Source organism: Canis lupus, chromosome 1, assembly GCF_003254725.2.
Source record: "Canis lupus dingo isolate Sandy chromosome 1, ASM325472v2, whole genome shotgun sequence".
NCBI lineage: Eukaryota > Metazoa > Chordata > Mammalia > Carnivora > Canidae > Canis > Canis lupus.
In genome coordinates this window covers 3,176,163-3,197,908 of record NC_064243.1, presented here as the reverse complement: position 1 = coordinate 3,197,908, position 21,746 = coordinate 3,176,163, and the positions used below count along the sequence as shown (strand labels likewise).

General features: G+C 52.5%; 1 protein-coding gene across 12 annotated transcripts in view; it reads right to left on the bottom strand.

The window, feature by feature from the left end:
- Positions 1–21,746, bottom strand: part of ZNF516 (zinc finger protein 516) — a 124,626-nt gene that overhangs the window by 26,667 nt on the left and 76,213 nt on the right. The window lies entirely within an intron of this gene.

Here is a 21,746-nt window from a genome sequence, read left to right as displayed (position 1 = left end):
GGATGGTATTTGGGGTGGGGCTTCTTTTTTTTTTTCAGAAGATTAAGTAACTCAGCAGACTGTCAGGAAATATAAAATCTAGTTGCCTATAATGACACAGCTACTAGTTAACAGAGGCTAACTAGTTACCTCAAGAACCAAGAAACACCTGCTCTATAACAGCACAGGGCCCCCTCTGCCCCCACTGTGACATTCAGACAATTCCCTAAATGTAGTCATGGTTAGGGATCCCGTGGACTTAAGGCAAGAAAACCCAGAGAGGTTGATGTGCAGCCCATGGTCACACAGAGGCTGGGCCCCAAAACAGCTTCTTCTGCCCAGGGGATCCCGTGGCTGCCTCAGGAGTTTCTGGGCTACGGGTTGACTGTAGACAGATCCAGAAAGGGCCCCCGTGACTCTCTCCCTTAAAGTCCAAAACCGTGATACCCGAAGTTTTCCTTCAGAGGCCTGAGCAGGAAGGCTAAGTGAAGCTACTCCTCCCCTCTCCTCCCAGGAGGGATGCCCAAGAGAAAGAGCATGCCCAGGTCAGGGACCCTGGACTCTCTGTGCCTGCAGTTTCCACCTGCAGTGTTCATGCAAGACACATAGCCTGGTGCACCTGGATGCCTTGCCACGAGGAGGCCCACCTCCTCCTCAACCAGGCTGCAGGTGGGCATCGGCACCAGGTGGAAGCAGGGCTCCATGCCCTTCACACCATCGTGCTGGACCCCACCACACCCCAAAGGGATTCAAGACAACATGGGAAAAACCCCATTTGACATTTGGGGTCTGATGACTTCGGGTGTTATGAGATCAACGCCTGGAAGGTGTGCATATGCTTCTGGATAGCTTAAAACTTTCCCGACTACAGAACACGAGTTCTTCATCATGGACACGCCACTGGGCATATTTTATCTCCTTAGATAAAACCCTGTCACCTCTGGAATGGGTGGGTTAAAATGTCAGGTGCCTACTTACAGCGAGGCCCAATATTCATGGTATTTTTTTATTATTTTTTAAAGATTTTATTTATTTATTCATGAGAGACACAGAGAGAGAGAAGCAGAGACACAGACAGGAGAAGCAGGCTCCATGCAGGGAGCCCGACATGGGACTCGATCCCAGGACCCTGGGATCATTCCCTGGGCTGAAGGCAGGCACTAAACCACTGAGCTCCCAGGTGCCCCTTGATGGTCTTAATGTAAGAGTATTTAGAGACTTAAACATTTGCAGTAGAACATATGTATCTATTTACAAAAAAAAAAAAAGGTTCTTTAAACATTTTCTAAGTATATTTTTTGGAGTTAAGACTCAGGAATCCCATCAAATTGGTATTTTTTTTAAAATGTATGCTGAAGGATCTTCATGGCAGCATGAAGGCGTCCTTCAGAGAACGCACTTTGACACAGGTCAGGATGAGCACAGTAACAAATGCGCAGTTTCAATGCAGAGGTAGTTAGCAAACCACCCTCAGCAATTTTAAAGGATTCTGTCCACGTAAAACATGAGCAGCAGGTAGTGATGAGCAGAGGGATGAGGAGATAAGACACAGGAGGGATGAGCACTCAGGCTCCTGTTGGCTCTGGGATGCTAACAGGTAAGCCGCTTCGGGAGTGCCCACCTGTCCTGAGGATCACACCCTGCTCCTCGGAAGGTGGCTGGTGCGGCCCTGGGACTCTCCACTTAACCTGGAATTAAACCTACAGAAACCTCATGGCCTTCGCTCATTGTGACCGATGCTCGCAATGTCAAAGTCACTTTTACATTTTCAAAGAGAGAAATGCCGGGGGCTGGGGGCCCTCGTGTCTCCTGTTTTATAAGAACACAGATTTATGAAAACACACACCAGAGACTGAGTCAAATTCCTGAGTTGAAAGGGAGGCCAGCGTAACCCAACACTGCACATCTGTGAGGGTTTCAGAGCACACCTGCCCAAGTCCCCACGTTTTATACTCCCAGAAAGGATTATATACATCACGACAGAACTTCCAGGGCCTCTGACCAAGACACTAAAACACAAGAAGCACGGGATACCACACGGGGTCCATGGAGCCACTGGTGGGGGTGGAGCAAAGCTGTTGTCACAGGAAACCAGTCGTGAAAAAAGGAACCTGGTCCTTCCCAATGGCCTCTAACTCCTGGAGGGCAGTTCAGAACGGGGACGCCGATGATCAGACGTCCACGGAGGGAAGGTGGGCAGCTGAGCAACCAGGTGCTTCTTCAAACCAGAAGCCGTCTGTGGCTCTTCCCCGTCCCCCCTCAACCCCCGCTGGACCTGGAGCCCTTTCCATTGTGAGGTTCCCTGGCTCCAGGTCTGATGAACCCCAGGTCACCACCGCAGGCTGGCACCCTGGCACACCCCATGAACCAGCAAGGTCACTTGTGGCTGCCGGGCTTCGGTGCACCCACCACAGGCCCCTGCCCCCGGGTTCCTGAATGCCATCTCTGACTTTGTTCACAAGGCCAAGTCACCCACGGGGTAGACCTCCCATGGGCCACACCTGCCCGGCCCATGGGGCACCCACACTTCCCCACCCACTGCTCCATGAGCCACACCTGTCTCGGGGCAGCCCACACCACGGACTTTCTTAGGCTTCAATGAAGGGCAGGACGGCCACAGTGTGGATTCCACATCCTGCCCATCAACGGCTGCGGGTAACCTCGACCACGAGGCTGAGAAAGACACCGGCTCCGAGCGGCACAGCCCTCAGCACCCCTGCAGGAAGCCAGAGCCAGCACATCCAGCTGCAGCGCACCATTCTTGTGCAGGGTGACCGGGTCCACGCGTGCATACAGGCACACACGGTCACACATGTACGGCTGCCTGCACATGCACAGAGTCGTTTTTCCAGGGTCTGCTCTCACCTCAGCCTAGATGATAGTGTGTGAACTACACACGCCTTAAATTTCTTGGTTTCTTTCTAAACAGGCCCCTTCTGGGAATGGTTTGCAAAGTGCAGCACTGATTAGGTTTCTGCAGCCGTGACATGTACCTCACATCTGGAGATACCTGGTGCTTACTGTGCATGTGCACACGCATACACACACACTTGCATGTGCACACACAGGTACTCACATGCACATGTGCGCAGATCCTTTGGAGATGCCCACCAGCCCTGGAAGTTTGAGAAGGTGGAAACTTTGTTGTTTGAAATCCCTGCAGCAACACCTGACACTCACATGCATACACACGTGCACACACACAACTACCCCTGAAACAAGAGTAATCTTGTTTCCTTGGTGTAAGAAAGATTACTCCCTGTTGACTTTTTCTTTTTTGATTTATTTTTATTGCAGTGAGACCTGTGTAACAAAAAATCCTCCATTTAACCCTCCTCTGCGTCCCCTCTCACCTCTGTGACTGACCTGGGTTTCACTGCACGGCCTGTTTTTGTTTTCACACCCATGTTAAGGCACTTACTTCTGAGTGGCTGTAGCTGCCTCCTTTCTTCCCCCCTTAGGCACAGACCCACAGCATGGAGCCGGCAAGTGTGTCCTCACTGCGCCGACAGCAGCAGGGCCGCGGGGCCAGGTGGGTCCTCACCAGGGCAGGGGACACACAGGCCACCGCACACTCCCTGTCCGCCGGCGGGCTCCCCCTTCCCCTAAGAGAGACTCCCACGTGGGTTGCCCGCCCTCCCCGAGTGAGCTGCGTTTCTGAGCTGCCTGCTCAGAGGTGCTTTGCAGGGGATGCACCCACCTCCCCCTGCACTTGGCTGCATCACGGTCCTCGCTGATCTCTGTGACAACTATGATGTCCATGACTCCATACACATCACGGCTTCTCTTGTTGCCCAGCCTCCCAGTGCTCAAGTCTGCAGGGCTGCCAGGAGACCCATAAGCGGCCACATCCACCATCTCTCATGCCGGGCTCCCCGCGGCAATGGAGCAGGACATGGATGACGACACGGGCGACTGCCAGGGCCACATACAAAGTTGGCCTCACCATGCTTCCAGCTGACAAGGAAAATGAGGGGGGCTGCCTTCAAGGTTAAGAAAGGGTAAAACTTCAAAGCTATTAAAATTACACAAGGAACAAAGTCTGAGCCCCATTGCTGAGATGCTTTAAAAAAAAAAAAAAAAAGAAGCTGGTGACACTGCCCTAGTTCTAAGGAGTCTTGGAAACAACTGTCTTTACCCAAACCCAAAACGGCTTTACAGGAACGGCCAACAAGGGCTCCTTTGACAACCGTACTACAGTCTCTCATAAGGACTTAATCTAGTTCTTTCCAGCCCTTGATCACTAGGATTTCTTTTCTCAACAGATAAATGAGAAGTTTGACTTCTTCATATCTCCCACTGTGGGTCCCTACAAACAGATGCCATTGTCCACATGTAACATCTTATCTTCACAGCCGAACACCTTTACGGCTGCTCACAGCCTTCTAGGAGCCCGAGCGCATCACCCATGGTCGTCCCGTGCCACAGGGCTCCCTCCCATCCCTTCTGGGCCATGTGCCAGGAGCGGACTCATCCTCCATGAGGACACAGCCCCTGCCTACACGGCCTGGTTCCTGTGAGGGAAGCAGCACCTGCGCAGGTGCAGCTGTGCTCCCAGGCGGGCTACACAGCAAGGAGCACATACCACAGGGCCTTCACCTCCACGCCATGCACTCAGCTCAGCCACATCTAAATAAACCCATGTTTCCGCAGCCCTGCCCTGCGAGGACAGGCCACAGAGGCAGGCAGGCGCATCAGGTCCTGCAGCACACCTGCATGATGACTCTGAATACCTCTGCGCTGCCCCATACACACCCGCGGGACCTGAATCCCAGGGAACAGCACCGGAGGCACCTTGTGGAACGGTGACACCATCAAAACATACTTTGAAACTGACCTACTGAGCAAGAGTAGGTCAATTCTGCATGCCTTGGTGTTTTCGTTTATAAAATAGGATGAGTTTCAAAATATTTTATCCTGGGTTTGGCAATAAGACACCCAGCACCGTAAAAGCCCGTGGACTGTATGGCACGATCCCCTGTAGGGAGACATACCATGCCAGTCATTCGGGGGATAGCGTGGGGTTTGGGCCTGGCCTCTCCTGATGGTGTGGGGACTAGGCGAAGGGAGGCTGGGTGAAGGACTCTGACGGATGCTATAGTGTCTGTGCTCATGACATCATTATTACCAGTGACCTCGATGAAGAAGTGGGACTAGACAAGTTTATCATATCTGAGACTGACACTCCACTGGGAGAGGCAGCCAAAAGCTTCAGCAACAGAAGAAAGACTTGAAAGTTTTCAACAAGATGGAATAAAGGCTGGAAAAGAACACGAAAGCTCATAGGAAAAAAAAGAAAGCACAAGAAGCAAAAGGTCTGGCTTAAGAGTTGTGCTGTGAAAAAGACTCCAGGGCCCTAGACGACCACAAGCCCAGCGTGTGTGATCAGGAAAGCCTCCGCAGGCTGACATCGCTCTGGAGGAGCCCAGCCCTGGTGCTGAGCCACCTCAGCACGGGATGGATGGGAGCATGTCCAGAGAAGGCCTCCTCGGGGGAGGTTTCTGGAAACTGAGCAAGAGGGACAAGGCTTGTGAGGTCTCAGATGCTCCCACCTAGAAAATGGGGCTGGCGGTTGCACTGCTTCAACCTGACGCTCACTCGGTGTGGGATGAACGAAGGAATGATTTGTCCAGGGCAGCAATCTGTCTGCATGCTGGAACCATCCAGAAAAACATGAAGTATTCAGGTGGGAAACACCCAAGCCCAGACCCGGGGGCGGAAGGGAGCCATGCCACCTGCCTTTCCTACAAAAACCTCGAGGTGGGGATCCCTGGGTGGCGCAGCGGTTTAGCGCCTGCCTTTGGCCCAGGGTGTGATCCTGGAGACCCAGGATCGAGTCCCGCATCCGGCTCCCTGCATGGAGCCTGCTTCTCCCTCTGCCTGTGTCTCTGCCTCTCTCTCTCTCTGTGTGACTATCATAAATAATTAAAAAAAAAAAAAAAAAAAAAAACCTCGAGGTGATTCACACCGTGGCCAAGACTGAGAGCTGTGGGGTGACACAGGACAAACCCGGGGGAGTCACGGACCCCTGGCCACAGGCAGGGCACTGGGTCCATGCGATACAAGGGCTGCCTGTGGGGGAGCCGACCCCACATCTCAGGAAAGGAGCTGGAGGCACGGCTGCCAGGGCTCCTGGCTGCTCTCCATGGCTCACAGTCGCCTCCTCTAGCCCCCACAGCAGGTTCTGGGGACTGAAGGCCACACATCTCCCACCAGGACCCCTAGGGAAACTTGACCGCGGTGGGATGCAGCCCACAGCCCCCAAGATGAAAGATGAGAAACAGAGCAAGATTTCCGTAGGTGGCTGGGTGCTCAGGTGTCACCACATCTGCTTGGCCTCGGCCCTGGGGTAGGTGCTGGGCTGGGTCCGCAGCCGGATTCGCGGGACAGGCCAGAGGGAGGAGGCGGACAGCCAGACAGCCACACGCACCAACATCACAGGAGCATGAGGCCAAAGTCCAGTGAGGCCCGACAGAAATGCAAAAGGGTGGTGACTGTGCAAATAAGCAGCGCAGGGTCCCCTCCTGCCACTCACTGTCCTGCGGCAGTGACCGCGCAGCCCATCTGTCCCCAGAAGGAATCCGACCCGGACACAGCACCAGCTGATGACCAGAGAGGACACTTCTACAGCCACGCACCTGGCGCCCAGCGTGCACTGGACTCTCTGCTCTCTGTCCCCACAAATGTGAGCAGCTGGACTGAGAAGTGGAGGGGAAGGCGCGCTAGGGGCCAGAGGCGCCGGAACCACAGGCCCAGGAACAGGTTTGGAATCCCTGGGTCAACCAGGCTCTCGGCGGCCACACCGCCCGCGTTCACCAGGTTAAAAACGGGCTCCGGGGAAAACAGGATAATAAAGCTCCCCTAGGGGGTCATGGGGACGGAACGGCGGGGGGAGAGGGGGGCGAAGGCTCCAGGGCAGGGAGCCCGGCGCCAGGAGGAAGGGCTCGCCCACGCCAGATCAGGTCCAAGTGCCACGCTGTCCCCCTAATGCAGCTACGGACAAGTGGTGGGAACCGGGCTCTAGCCAGGTTCTGTGTGTCTCAAGGTTTCTTTCACACCCTGCCGCTTCAGACAAACACGGGGATGAGTGTCTGGTCACAAAAGGCACAGCAGGGATGTTCTTTAAGGTACAGAACAAAGTCACGGCCGTGGTCTGCAGAATGCCTCCTTAGGCCACAAGGAGAGAACGTTTGAGAAAGGCGTTCTCACCTAATCCAGGATGTCTGCTAAGAGTGCAGGGGGCCTCCCACAGCCAACAGCCACCACTGAGGCCCCAGGACTGCACCAGACTCTGCTTCCTCCCTGAGGAGCATCTCCCAGACCCCCTACCTAAAATCACACCCCCCAGCACACCCACTCCCACCACTTGTTCTGTTTCCCTGGCATTGTCTTCCTCAGTGTTGTACGTGTGTGTGTCCTCTCCGCCTCTCCCCAAAAGGATCTGAGCTCCAAAAACACAAACCCCGTGTTACTCAAACACTGATTGCCAGCATCTAGTGCACCTGGTTGGGAGTAGATGTTCCACAAATGCACACTGAATTAATGAGTGAATAAAACAAACCATTTAACGTACATGATTCCTGTGCGCAGGAAAGCACCCTGAAAAGTATGAAGTGGAATATAAATGAGTTAATGCAGTAAATATTTCTCAAGAGCTTGCAGAGATGAAAAGTAAAGCGGGCATGGGTAGTCGCGAGGCCTTGGGGTCCTAGCAACATGCCGCAAAACCACTAACCTAGTTACCAACCTAATGCATGCATTGGGGTGCATGTCCTAGAAATATGACAACCCCATTACGGGAACAGGGGCACGCATGGCGGTTTTCGTGGTTTGTGGCGACTGGATCCCCGCACTGCTCAGACCTGGAAAGTCCTAAAGTGACCCCACCCTCTGGAATTCCTTGGTCCACCAATGAAATGAGACACCTGCTCGGACATTACGCACAATGGTCTGGCCGGGGCAATAACCTTTGTCTTGCTCTCACTAAAACATAAGGACTTCTTATTATTAAGACCGTCTTTCCACCGCCAAGTTCCCACAGACCTGAGAACAGAACTTCGGTTTTCATCACCGGCCATGACCTAACTCCAGCTCTGATCCCCCATGAGCTCCGCCAGTGTCATCGATCAGGCTGCGAGCCAGCCCCGTGGGGGCCAATCCATCAGTACTCTGGCTGTGAGGGCTAACACCTGAACCAACCCACGGCTCCACCTTTGTTCCCAAAGACTGCATCCTCTCCTCTTGAAAAATAAATAGGATTTTTGTGATGAATGCGAGCGAAATATGCAAAGGACAAAAAAAATGACTTTTTTAAAAATTTCCCAGTTAAGACAGGAGCACTGTGCCGATATACAGCCCTGCAGAATGACCCACAGGATGGAAGCGATCTCAGAGGGGAAAGGTCTGATAAGCTCTACCTCGGAAGGGTGTCAGCCAGCCGCCTCCTGGCTGTGTGGCACTGAGCACCTGCTGGGGGAGAATCCGATGCCATGGCAGCAAGGCTCGGTTCGGCTTCTCCTGGGACATGACTATATTTAGATTGGGTGCACTTAGGGTAAAGCGTTGGGCCTCACAGAAGCAGCCAATTTCCAGAACTGTCCACATGGAACCCAAATGGCCTCAAGTCATGCAAGTCTAGAAGAGGACTTTCTGTCCAAGATAGGAAGCGGGAGTACACAGTGATGAGTAAAATTAAAAATGACATGAGATGCCTGGGTGGCTCTCAAGCAGTTGAGTGTCTGCCTTTGACTCAGGTCATGATCCTGGAGTTCTGGGATCAAATCCTGCCTCAGTCTCCCACATGGAGCCTGCTTCTCCCTCTGCCTATGTCTCTGCGTCTCTCTCTGTGTCTCTCATGAATAAATAAATACAATCTTTAAAAAAAAAAAAAAAAAAAAAAGACTGCACGTTAAAGCCCATCACCAGCGACTGGTCTACCCTGGGCAGCAGCAGCAAATGGTGAGGACCACCCGGCCCACCTCCCGGGGTCCAAAAGCTGAAGAGACAGGGCTACTTCCTCCTGCTGATGCCCCGCAACAGCCAGCGCCTCCCCAGCACCTCCCAGGGGTGCACCAGGCTTTGCCAGAAGCAGAAGAGGGGAAAAAAATAAGTCTCATATTTCCACAGTTAATATTTGTGACTTTCTAGTAACTTTTATTATATTACCAGTTACAAACACCTTGATGTGACAGCAAGAACATTACAGTTTTTGAATGTTTCTCAGCAGATTCTTCTCTTATAACTGTTGCACCTGCCTGACAAAGGGATAACCAGTAACCAAATACAGGCCAGAGTCAAGGTAAGATGTCTGGGAGCAATAAGGCATCAAGGTTTAACTGAAGCCTGGAGTTACTCAGATGATCGACATGCAACATGTTAGCAAAGAGAGAACAGCACACATGTCTACATTTAAAAAATAAAAAAATAAAAAATAAATTTAAAAAAAGAGCCCCTGGAAAGATCCTTCAGTGAGAAAAATCTCAGTAACAGGAACACCGATTTTCAATGAAATGTGATGAAGATCTAGCACTCGGCATGAAAGGAGATGTGGAGCATTATCACCATAAGATGTTTGGGGTATGATGTAGAAAATGCTTATGAAACGTTTTAGTGGTAAAAACCACAGGGCCTTTCAATTAAAAAACATAACTCAGGCGTTCCGTGCAAGTGAAGCAAAGGAAACACAGAAAAACACTGCCACAGGCTGGTTTAACCCTGAAATTCTCCTTCTGGGAAAAGGAGGAAAAATAACCAAGAGCCAAAGTCAGAGCAGGAACGGAGGGAGCCAGGAAAGCAGGTGAGCAGAGCACATGCCAGAGGCTGCATGACCAAGGAGGGGCCACAGCACAGAGAATGCAACCCCCCCCCGCTCCGGGACAGGCCAGGAGCTGTCTTCTAACCTCATGTTTGCCATGAGATTAGAAGCGCCGAGAGCGGAGCAGTAGCACAGCGACAAGCCCTCGTCCACCGATAACGACAACACACAGTGGCTCGGACGGGCTCGGACAGTGCCCATCAAGGGCTGGTCCGTGCCACAGCCAGGAAAATTTCTCCTACGTTTGTTAAAGCTCTTTTACATCATCATGCGTGCACACCACATGAATGTCAAAAAGAAGAAGAAAGCCTGGAAGATAAGGAAAGTGCCAGTAACTAAAATAATGGGGTGACAGCTAAATAATGATATTTTCAAGTCCTTATATAAATGAACATGTATTTATCCTGACATGCACCTGCTACTTTTCTGGTGAGCACAGTGTCCAAGTTTTCATGTTAAAGAATCAATGCAATAACAGGAACAACTTGCAAAATGGTAACTTGTTTGCATTAATAGAAAAAGAGGAAGCATCTTTGCACTTTGGAAACCATATTTTGATTGCTGAAGAAAAAAGGGTTATTACAAGTCAAATACAGGATTTCTGTCTGAACAAATTCACCAGGTTACACAAGAAAGTCTCAAGCTTAAAATATGGAAGATATGGAAGCCTGGGTGGATCATGGTTTAGTACCTGCCTTCAGCCCACGGTGTGATCCTGGAGACCCAGGATCAAGTCCCACATCGGGCTCCCTGCATGGAGCCTGCTTCTCCCTCTGCCTGTGTCTCTGCCTCTGTGTGTGTGTGTGTGTGTCTCTCATGAATAAATAAATTTTTAAAAAATCTGGAAGAGAACTTTTTCAAAAACTTTACTATCCATTACGTACAAAACGAGGTTTTAAAGGTCAAAAAGACACCTAGAGTCTCCACGGAGCTTCAGCTATGAACCAGCAGTCCATCCCGCCATCAGCACAGTCATATCCTAGAAATCTAGAACTCACTAACTGCTTCCTGACTCAACTGTGAAAACCCATCACTGGGGTGGTTGCTGTGTTTTTTGGTTTTTGTTTTTTTAAATCCTATCCTTGCTAAAGTGAACAGAATTCAAGTCTATTTTCATAGCTTCCATCCTCTACATGCCCTCCTTCACCCTCAAAATCCAGCCGCCAACTACAACTCGTCTGAAAAAAATGCAGACAAAAGCAAAAAGAAATCATGAAATAAAACTAGACAAACCAGGCTCCAGGCTCTGGACAGAACAAACATCTCCATTTGACACAAACAGAAGGAAAGAAAATCAAACCTCCAAGAACGGCCAAAGGAACTGCTGGAAAGAAAGCACTTCTACAACTTTTGGATTCTAAAACGTCACCACGTTAGCACAGAGAAAAGTGCGGGACAGCTCAGCTCCACGCCTCTTCCCCTCACCCTCCAGGGCCCTCCCTGCTCACAGGACAGAGCCTCGAGCTGCTTTCAGGTGAAAAACACATAACTAAAACCGCCTGCTTTCTGTTTCACAAGAAGTGTTTTTCAGAGATCGGGAATGGGTAAGATTTGAGACGAGAAGTAGCACTGTGAATCTCTAACACAAGAAGAATAAGACTCATACACGCAAGCTAGCATTTACGGGGTTTAAAACTTCTTTGCTGCTCATTATCCAAAAAAAACAAAAACAAAACAAACACCTAATTCTGAGTATTTGCGAAGAAATTATAATCTTTAAAAAAAAACTCAAGTTATTTATTGGAATAGTTTTCAGATCTAAAATCAGGACATGTGTCTGACTTCCAGGTCAGGGCGTGCGCTCCCAGGGACGGTGGCGGGGAAGACCGGCTTTCCCCGCAGCAGCAGCAGCTTCAGGCTGCCAGGCGCCGCGCCGTGCGGGCCACCGACCACTAGATGGCAGCTGCTCACAATCTAAAACCCCAACACTCCCACTCGGCTACCTGTGTGGTCCCTGGAGCTCAGAAATGGGAGTAGAGAAGTATCTACTTTTAAACACGATTTATTAGCAACAGATGCACACCAGGAACATGCCTTAAACACTGGTCAACATAATCCTGCACTTTTCTTCTGAAAAGGCCTCATCAGGTCATCCATCAAAAGGTCTCCAAGCACCTAACATTTGTGTGTGTTTGCTCATCGATACTTTTAGAGGGGTAAAAGGCAGAAGGCTTTAAACCAATGAAGCCCTTGAATCTCTCGGCAAACATGAGGTTAGAAGACGAGCCTTCGGGGATCCCAGCCAGTACCCACGAGTGTCCAACGTGCTGAAACTTAACTTAGTAATCTAGGGATTGATCTGAAAGACTCTAGCAATTCACTAAATGCCTTGAAAAGTTTTATCAGCAGGTATTTCTACTGTGGCTTCAAAGCAGTTCCTTTCAAGGTTAAGACAGAGGCATGTTCTAGGGGTGCAAGCGCCGTAGCCGGCCTAGGAAGGTGGGTCTGTTGGCCTTGTTTCCTCCAACTCAAGTTTGAAGGCCCAAGTTCTAGTTGCAGGGCCACCAATGTCTAATGTGGGAAGCCCCTCACCCAGGATAACCCAGCTTGGGTAACGGCACCTCATTCAACAAGTAAGGTCTGCACATCTGGCCTGTGTCTCACATTCCACCCTGCAATGGATGAGTTACCAGCCCTCTGGGCTTTGAGCTGGAAAACCAGGAACAGGAGTAATTGAAGACTGTATGCAGGATGGAGGTGATAACCTGAAAACGTCTCTACAGCTGGCTCTTCAGTGTAGCTGGTCCCCCGGATGGGGCCCTGCTGCACTTACCCAGGTGACAGACCACTGAGCACCCCAGGAGAATCATGAGTGTGCTCAGTGTGGACAGGCCCTTCCCCATGCACACTTACTCTAGAACAGCAGGAGGGCTCACCCACCCAGGGCCGCGTAGGGCAGCTGCATGCAAGGCCGGGTTCGGGGGACTGGCCCTGCTGGGGGTGCAGGGGTGGGGGATGGCAGACAGCCGCCATGGGCAACTGCCCCAAGACAGACTGCCTCAGAGGGGAGCATGGCCCACTGCATGCACGGTGTGGCCTGGTTTTCTACATCCTTCCACAAACAGAAACTTGCATCTGTCAAAATTAAAATCACTTCCATTCTTTGGGTTGTGTCCTGTGTATCTTCTGACGAGATGCACTGATTAGTTCTGGGGACCGATTTTTCTGAGCACCCACCAAGATTCGCCATCTAAGTGTCCACAAAGTTAAAACTACTCATGAAACTAAATATATAAAATAAACATCAAGTGTTCCTTCCCCCATGGCTCTAGCAGATTCCAGACAGGGATGGTCCTGGCTTAGGATGTAGCATGAACCTCAAAGCCATGAGCAGAGAAGCGGTGGCAGAGACATTAACTAAGCTGGCCAGAGTCTGTGTAGCGGGTGGTCTCATCCACTGGGACACTGAGCCGGTGATTGTACAGCCTTTTATGGCTATAAATGAATAAATGAGTATAAAACACGTAGACTTTCTATCTCATACAAAGAGTTTCAACCATGATAGAACTATTAAGTCTCAACAGTTCCACTCCACCAGAGATACTTAGTGGAAAAAACTGTTTTATATTTCACTTAATAATTTAAACAACTCTTCCTGAATCACATCACTGAATTTTTTCTGGAATCTCAGGCAGGCTGCCCTAAACCACATTAGTAGGAGTTGTGGCCATGGGTTGTAATTAGAACATTCTTCGTTAAAACGCAAAAGGAGAAAGGAGCTCATGTACGTTCCTCCTTCGTGAACTTCTCCATCCCTTACTTTTCATTTTTCCTCCTCTTTTGATAAACAGGCAGTAACTATGCTCCCCTGCCTGTGGACTTTCAGCTTTGCTCCTGAGTGACGGCTCACGTCAGCCTACCCAGTTTTTAGAAAGTCAAGACGGAGAGAATCACAAGCCTGATGGAACAATGCTCCTCAGAGGACCTTGGAAAAGCCCCGATTACTTCATTTATTTTCTCAATCATTTCAGTCATAATGCTATTTTGAGAAGGAGTTGCAAAATAGGATTTCTGAGATTGTTTACCAGGAGCTGCATGACTGAGCCAGAGGCCTGCATCTATGAATTGAAACTTTACCACTAAGGGAAGTGTTTCCATCAAATTCTGTTAGCTGAACCCAAAAGGAAGGGCCCCGTGGCTCTGCCTGTCTGCCCCCCCCACCCCCCCACCCCCCGCATCCCCCTGCACGGAGATCACACCGGGGCCCAGCCCGGACCTCGGCCCACCACGGTCACCAGCTACCTGGGGCAAAGGTGAACAGCCAATAGGCCAAGAAACAGAACTGCCCCCGGCTTCCCGGCCAGTGACTCACACCTCTACTGTGTTTCTCCCACTCATAGGAACATGGTCAGCTCTGCAGGGTGACCCAGGAAGCCAGCATTTCTGAACATGGACTCTGTGCAGGCTATTTCCAGATAGCGATGCTGCTGCACATGTGTGCATGTGTGCACGTGGGAGGGCTCCGAGAACATACTTTGCGTGCACAAGTCACACCTTAGCCTTGAGCTTCCGATTTGCTAGAGGTGTCACTGAAGTCAATACTATTTGCCCTTATAAGAACCTCAGGAGTCGCCAGTTCCTCTCGTTCATTCACAAGTGAGCCAAGTACACACCACCATACGAACAAAGCTCACCTACCTACATGGAAGGCAGGAGCTATCGGATAACCAGGAACAAACGTGAACCAGTACTTCCACCAGCGTGGAAGCAGTACTGCCCCGAATCGGCCCGTGGCCTCCCTGAGCTGCGTGCCAGAGGCCCGGAAGGTTCTGCTAGCTCCTGGGGCCTTACCTGTTGTACTAAGTCTGTGAGCTGTTCTGGGGGCCTTGTGTGATCCGCCTTCTCCCTCTGTACCCTCTCCCCCAAGGCCCCCACAGGCGCTAGAAACGCAGCAGAAGCCAACCCTCCCCAAGGGCTCGGTGAGCGGTGCTCAGGCAGTGAGTGTGACTGGTGGCTGCAGAACAGGACCAATCCCGGTGTCCAAATCCCGTCACCTAAAGTCACTGGAGAACAGCGGTGGCCTCACTGGCTCTGCATCTCATACTACATCTTCCCTCTGACCTCAAAACACCTTCGTAACAGCCTAGGTGGCTCAGCAGTTTAGCACCGTCTTCAGCTCAGGATGTGATCCTGGAGACCCAGGATTGAGTCCCACATCGGGCTCCCTGCATGGAGCCTGCTTCTCCCTCTGCCTATGTCTCTGCCTCTCTCTCTCTCTCTCTCTGTCTTCCATGAATAAATAAATAAAAATCTTAAAAAAAAAAAAAAAAAAAAAACCTTCGTCTGGCTACTACGTTCCTACTGCCCCCAACGTATAACCTCCTTATCTGTCAGAAAGTGGGCAGCTCACAGTTTCATACAGGGCCACCAAGGTGTACTGGTCCTGGTGACAGAGCTGAAGCCATGGGGTTGAGAGCCATAAACCACATTGAAAAACAGACTGTGTTCATGTATGTTAATTATCTACAGTGCTGCTGAGTCATCCTATCACCGCCCTGGAAATCACCAGGCTCGAGGCCAGATTACGGCACTCTCTACCGTGTGTCTGAGTCTGCCTGTCTCCACCCTGCACACCTAGCACACATGGTCACAGGGGCACTCATGCCACACATGTGCACTCACGGTGTGCGTGATGGCCCACCACATGTGACCACGTGCACACACAATCTCCCACAAGAGAACCATGGTGTGTTGGGGTGGGGCAGACCACAGGGATCCAACCAGGTCATTACACACAGGACCAAGTCCTGAGAACTTGCTCCTTTTCCCACAGCCAGATGATTACAAAGTCCGAAATTTAAAATCCCGATAAGCAGACCATTCTTTCCAAGGAGAAACTGTGTGTTGAAGCTATTCGTAAAAAAAAAAAAAAAAAAAAAAAAACTGAGAGCATCAATCCATACTCAAGAGAGGGGCACCTGGGTGGCCCAGCAGTTGAGCATCTGCCTTTGGCTCAGGGCATAATACCTCTTGTGAATAAATAAATAAAATCTTAAAAAAAAGAAAAGAAAAGAAAAGAAAAGAAAAGAAAAGAAAAGAAAAGAAAAGAAAAGAAAAGAAAAGAAAAGAAAAGAAAAGAAAAAGAGCCTCTAGAGTAGGATCTTCAGTGCCACCAGGAGCTAAGGGGCCAAAATCCGAGGCCCCATCTTCCTGCCTCCATTCACAGACCTCCGTCCACTTGGTGATTCACACGACATTCCCACACCAAAACTAAAACACATAATGCAAACAATGAAATGCGTGTTATTTTTAGAATCTGGTTAAAACCCCTATTAGTCACATGCAACAGTCCTAATGTCTTCATAACCACAGCTCTGACCACCCCGCATCCAGATGGGTCACAGGCAGCTCTCTCCACCCCCAGAGAGTTCCCATGCCACGTGGGCTGATGTGCCACAGGCTCACCCACTCCCATGCAGCAGTGTCTGAAAGCACCTGCAGCTCGCCAGCCCTGGGACAGAAATCACGACACGTCCACTCTACTGGTCAGGTGCAAGAACGAGGACCTTGGCCTTCCGCTCCTCCCCAGGGCCTCCTGCAAAGCACCTAGTGGGCGGGAACCAATTATAGGTACTGGAGGTTACAGGAAAGCAGCTAAGCAAATGTACCAATGAAAAGATCTGTAAAGACTCCAAACCCTGGGATCCCTGGGTGGCGCAGCGGTTTGGCGCCTGCCTTTGGCCCAGGGCGCGATCCTGGAGACCCGGGATCGAATCCCACGTTGGGCTCCCGGTGCATGGAGCCTGCTTCTCCCTCTGCCTGTGTCTCTGCCTCTCTCTCTCTCTCTCTCTCTCTCTCTGTGACTATCATAAATAAATAAAAAAATTTAAATTAAAAAAAAAAAAAAAAAGACTCCAAACCCATGGCTTAGGCGTGCAGGGCAGGAAACAGGATCGACAGATCTTTCCTTGAAAAGTGCCTGATGAAGCAGCATCCCCCCTTGAAACCAAGGCAATGGCACCACCCAGCAGCTCACAGGGGACACGGGTCCCCCAGAACAGGGTCCGCAAAGCACCACGGGTCAAAAGACACCTCTACGCCCGACCCCCCTTGCCAGACACACTTCCAGCACATTCCAACAGGGTCTCAGCATAGTTTAACTGTGAAAGGAGGCTGACTACCATTCAAGGAGTGCGTGTGTTACCTAATCTTTGTACAAACTTTCGGATTTGGGTAGAAACTAAAACATGCTCAGGAAGTCTACAAAATGGCAAATGAAATACCTTCCAAGTGAACAAAGCACACAGTTTCTGAACAGATGGAAGCCACGGACAGGACTCACCACTGTGCCCCCGCCAGAACGTTGGCTATGGGGGCAGAACGGCTGAGTCCGCTCTCCATCTAGGGTGGGGGCGGCCCCTCAGCCCCTCCCAGGTAGGACTTGAGAGCTGCCTGGGCCCTGCCCTCTGCCCCATGCACCTGCAGCCAGAACACAAGAGCAAAGGCCTGGGGTCAGGCCTGTATCAGTGTCCTCTCTGGGGCCCCGAGCCAGGGCCCCCTGCACCCGCTGCCACATCAAGCAGGGGACACAATTCAGCCAGCTGCATACAGGACTCTGGGCATGCATCAGACGCTCACAGTGTGGCCTCACGGTGCGACCAGGCCCTGCCAGGATGAACCCTCTCAATGCCAGAATCGGCCCAACTCTGCCCCTAGAAGTGACACACCTGGCAAACGTGAGCACCCCCTCTGCCACACCCCACCTACTCCATCCGTCCTGAGCTATCACACACACACACTTAACACGGTGGGTCTTGGTGGCATCCTGGCAAAGTCTGCAGACCGCCTGGGTTGTTTCTGGTGTTGGGGGCTGCTGGCACCGAGGGCTGGAAACTAGAGACGCTGTGAGACACCCCTTGGAGCCCAGGACAGCCCCCACCACAAAGCCACCAGCTCGAAAGTCAGCAGCACGAGGAGGAGAAGCCCCAGGCTAGGGCCCAGATTTCCCAGGTATGCCCCTGCCCCCCGCCGGGACAGCCCTGGCACTATGGGCAGGACAGGAACCCCTGCAAGGGCTCAAGCAGTACCAGCAGGCTGCCTGGATGATGGGGGGACCCTGAGGCCTCCAAGAGTGAGGAGGCACACTCAAAACAGTCAGATGGCTGGGGGGATGGCGGCAGACCAGTAGGGAGGGGGTGTGCAGACCAGGAGGCTGGCACCGGACTGACAGAGGGCCCCCACGGAGGTGTCCAAACGCGAGGGGAGGGCTCCGTAGAGTCTCTCCCCCCCCTTTATCTTCCAGACACTCCAGTGTCTGTGATCCAGCAGCAGGTCTGCTCACAGTTCACGTGAAAAGCACAATGAAGGATTCACCAGTTCCACAGACAACAACCAGTCATAAACCCTTTTGTGTTTTTACAAAACATCCCATGTTAGTTTGTGACTCAGGTGTAAAGCACATGACGCGTGCAGGTGTTGTGCCACACATGCAGGGGCGACGGCCGGTCCTCCCTGACTCAACTGGGGTCAGAAGACAACGGCTTGTGCTCTGGGCTCCCCCACCCCGTAATCCCAGTGGGGGACAGGCACGTGGCGGCCGTGTCCAGTCTGATGGGCTGGAGATCCATCTGGACGAGCGGCTTCCACTCCACCTGGACACACTGTGCACTGACCCAGTAAGTGACGCCACTGTCACTTCTGTCCCCACAAAGCACCACACAAGAGGCACACTGAAATCTGCTTCCAGGCTGCGTCCCTTGAGAAGAACCTGGTCGGAGGCCTGGCTTGTTCAAGCCTACCTGATGCAGGACACTCCCCTGTCACCTCTGAGCTGGCCTGCCTATCAGGGTCACCCACACGCCACAGCACGTGTCTGGCAGGATGGCCTCACTGTTTTAGAAAGGCCTGGATGCCTTTTCCCATGGGTTTCTGGGTGAGCATGGAGGAAGATGGGGCTGCTGTGACTGGAGGGAGAGGGGGACGTGGCCCTTCGGGGCACAGAAGCGGCCCGAGCAGGACACACCCTCGAAACAGACGCAGTTCAGTCCTTGGCAACAGCCCCGCACCACTGTCACAATGCTGAGCTGCTACTGACAGGGCTGGCCAGCCCAGGAGCCAAGTCGTGTCCCCTCGGGCCCCCCAACCACACACTTCCCGGGACCCGTCCGCTCTGCGCGCCACCAGCCACTGGAGATAGCCAAGGGCTCTGGCATCACTCACACGTGGGAATTCTGACACGTTCGCAATGGCCACTAGGAACAGGCAGCAGCCAGGCTCGGGGAGGGACGTGCCCGCCGGCAGGGGACCGGGGACCGAGGCAGCGGGGCCAGGGGCCGGGGGGCTCGAAACTGGGAAACCTGCGCGTGTTCTCACTCCTCGCCGGAACCCACCTGCACGGAGCTGTCCCGTGTCCAGGGAGGCCCAGCTCCAGGCACAGGTTTCCTGGGGAGGTTCGGGCCAGCGTGGTCACGGGCAGCCCCGACCCTGGGAAGCACGGCCAGGGCAGCCCTGGGCCTCGAGGGGCAGCCGGCTGGCTCCGCGGGCGGGCGGGTGACTCCACCTCGGGGTCACGAGCTCAAGCCCCACGGCGGGTGCAGACACCGACACCGAACAAAGCTCCCTAAGCGGAGGCCCCGTGGCGCAGTCGGCACCCAGAGCCCAACACGGGAACATTAACCGGATCCACTCACCTTCAGGGACGAAGGAGGGCTGTGGAACACGAAGCTCACAGCAGTGATCATTCCAGACGCGTCCACAGCCGGGGCCTGAGTAGAACCCATACACACGTACCCCCCAACATTCGCAGACACACAAACCCCAAGCCAGCAGAGGGGGCCCCGAGAACTAAGTTAACACCGCCCTTATAGCATTCATTCCCCTGCGGGGGTTCGTACCATAAATCAATGAAAACCCTATTTCTGTAAGATCGGGGACCCAGAGAAAAACTCTTGGATGACCCATGTTCCACTGTCAAATTTTACGATGAAAGTTTCATTACAAAAATTAATCAAATCCTACGGCCTTCACCTCATGCCACAAGACGACAGGAAATCCTACCACCCGCACAATACTTCTGCCAAATGAAATTTAAAAGAGAAAAACTATGAAGATTATCTTGAAGTTAACAGTAAAACTTAATTTTGAAAAATAAAACAAAAAACTAGGCACTTGAATTTCACCTCAGGAGAGGTCACTGTGCCAGTGGGAACACCAAGCATTCATGCACCAAAATTAACTATATGGACAAGATGACAAAACTCTGTTCCCCAGCCAGCCTGAGACACTTGCTGGTGTCTGTGTGCAGGATGCTGGTACAGGGATACACAGTGCAGGGACACGGGGTACAGTGATGCAGGTGCACAGGGATGCAGGGTACAGGGGCATGGGTGCAAGGATGTGGGGTACAGGGGCATGGGGGTAGAAGGGGCACAGGGGTGCAGGGACATGGGGTACTACAATGTGGGGTACAGGGGCACAGGGGTGCAGGGGCATGGGGTACAGGGGCATGGGAGTACAGCAATGTGGGGTACAGGGTGCAAGGGGTACAGAGGCATGGGGATACAGCAATGCGGGGTACAGGGGCACAGGGTGCACGGGTACAGAGGCATGGGGATACAGCAATGTGGGGTACAGGGGCACAGGGTGCAGGGGTATAGGGATATAGCAATGTGGGGTACAGGGGTATGGGGTGCAGGAGTACAGTAGGGCATAGAGATACAGCAATGTGAGGTACAGGGCCATGGGGTGCAGGGGTACAGGGGCATGGGGATACAGCAATGTGGGGTACAGGGGCACAGGGGTGCAGGGATGTGGGGTACAGGGGCACAGGGTGCATGGGCCAGCCTCCCACCGCCTCTGTGGAGTTGGTGGCCTCCCAGAGCCAAAAGAGAGCCACCCCCGAGCTGTCATGAGGCGGGCCCACTGTGAGCCCCTCGTCCTCGGGCCACAGGCTTTGCACCGCCCTGCAGGGGTGGGGTGCAGCTGGCACTGCAGGCAGGCTTGGGAAGGAGGATGTGGAGCATAGGGGACCCGTGGGCCCCATACCCCCCACAGGCTGTCCCAGGAGTGGCCACAATGGCAGCTGGACAGAGCCTCCCACTCTGGGTCCCAGATCTAGGCATCCATTCTCCTGAGCCCTGGGTTTCCAAAGCAGTTTTAAGACTGTGAACAGTGGCTTCTTTATTTCAGCAGGGAGACAATTCTGGAATGTTCCAGGAGCCACCCCGGGAGGCCCAGCCCACGCCAGGCCCTCTCAGCCCGCCCCACGATTCTGTAAAGCCCTGTCCTACATGTGCCTCTGCTTGAGGACACAGACAGCGGTTCCTGTCGCCTGCACTGAGCCCCGACAGGTAACACTGCCTTGCCCCTGCAAGGGAGAAGCAGCCCAATGCCACTGAAAACCTCAAATTATTCAGCTGGAACAGAAACTTCTCTCCTGCCCTCCATTTGCTGCTGGATCAAACATCCGATGGTGCTGCGTGGGTCAGGGAAAGGGGGGGGGGCTCCACTCAGGATCCCCGGGTGGCTCCTGTCCCCTGGGACAGGCTTGCTCACTCCCCAAAGTCCATCGGGCAGCCACCCTGCATGACTCACACCCAGCCAGCAAGAAGTCTCCCACGAGAATTTTTTTTAAGGTTTCAGGTCCAGGCAACTAAATACTGTACAGCGTGAACACCTGCCCGCACTCCAGCACATGCACAGCACATCCTCCAGTCCCTCTCTGTTCCTCAACCAGAGGAACGAGTGTGTCCTACATGGAACACCAACTTGCAGGTGCCAAAAGAAAGGGAAGAACAACTGGAATCCTACAACAGCTTCTCCTCTGGGACACATCATAGTCGGAGAAGCTGTGTTCTTGAGATGCTCAACAAGCACCTTGAAGCCATCCATGGTCAGCACCATCTGGTAAATGTGCCCCAGTGACGGACAGGCCCTGTCATCTCCCTGGTCCAAACCGTGACCTCAAGTGGCTGAGGACCAGTGCAGGGGACAGAGCGGCCTTAGGTGTCATGCA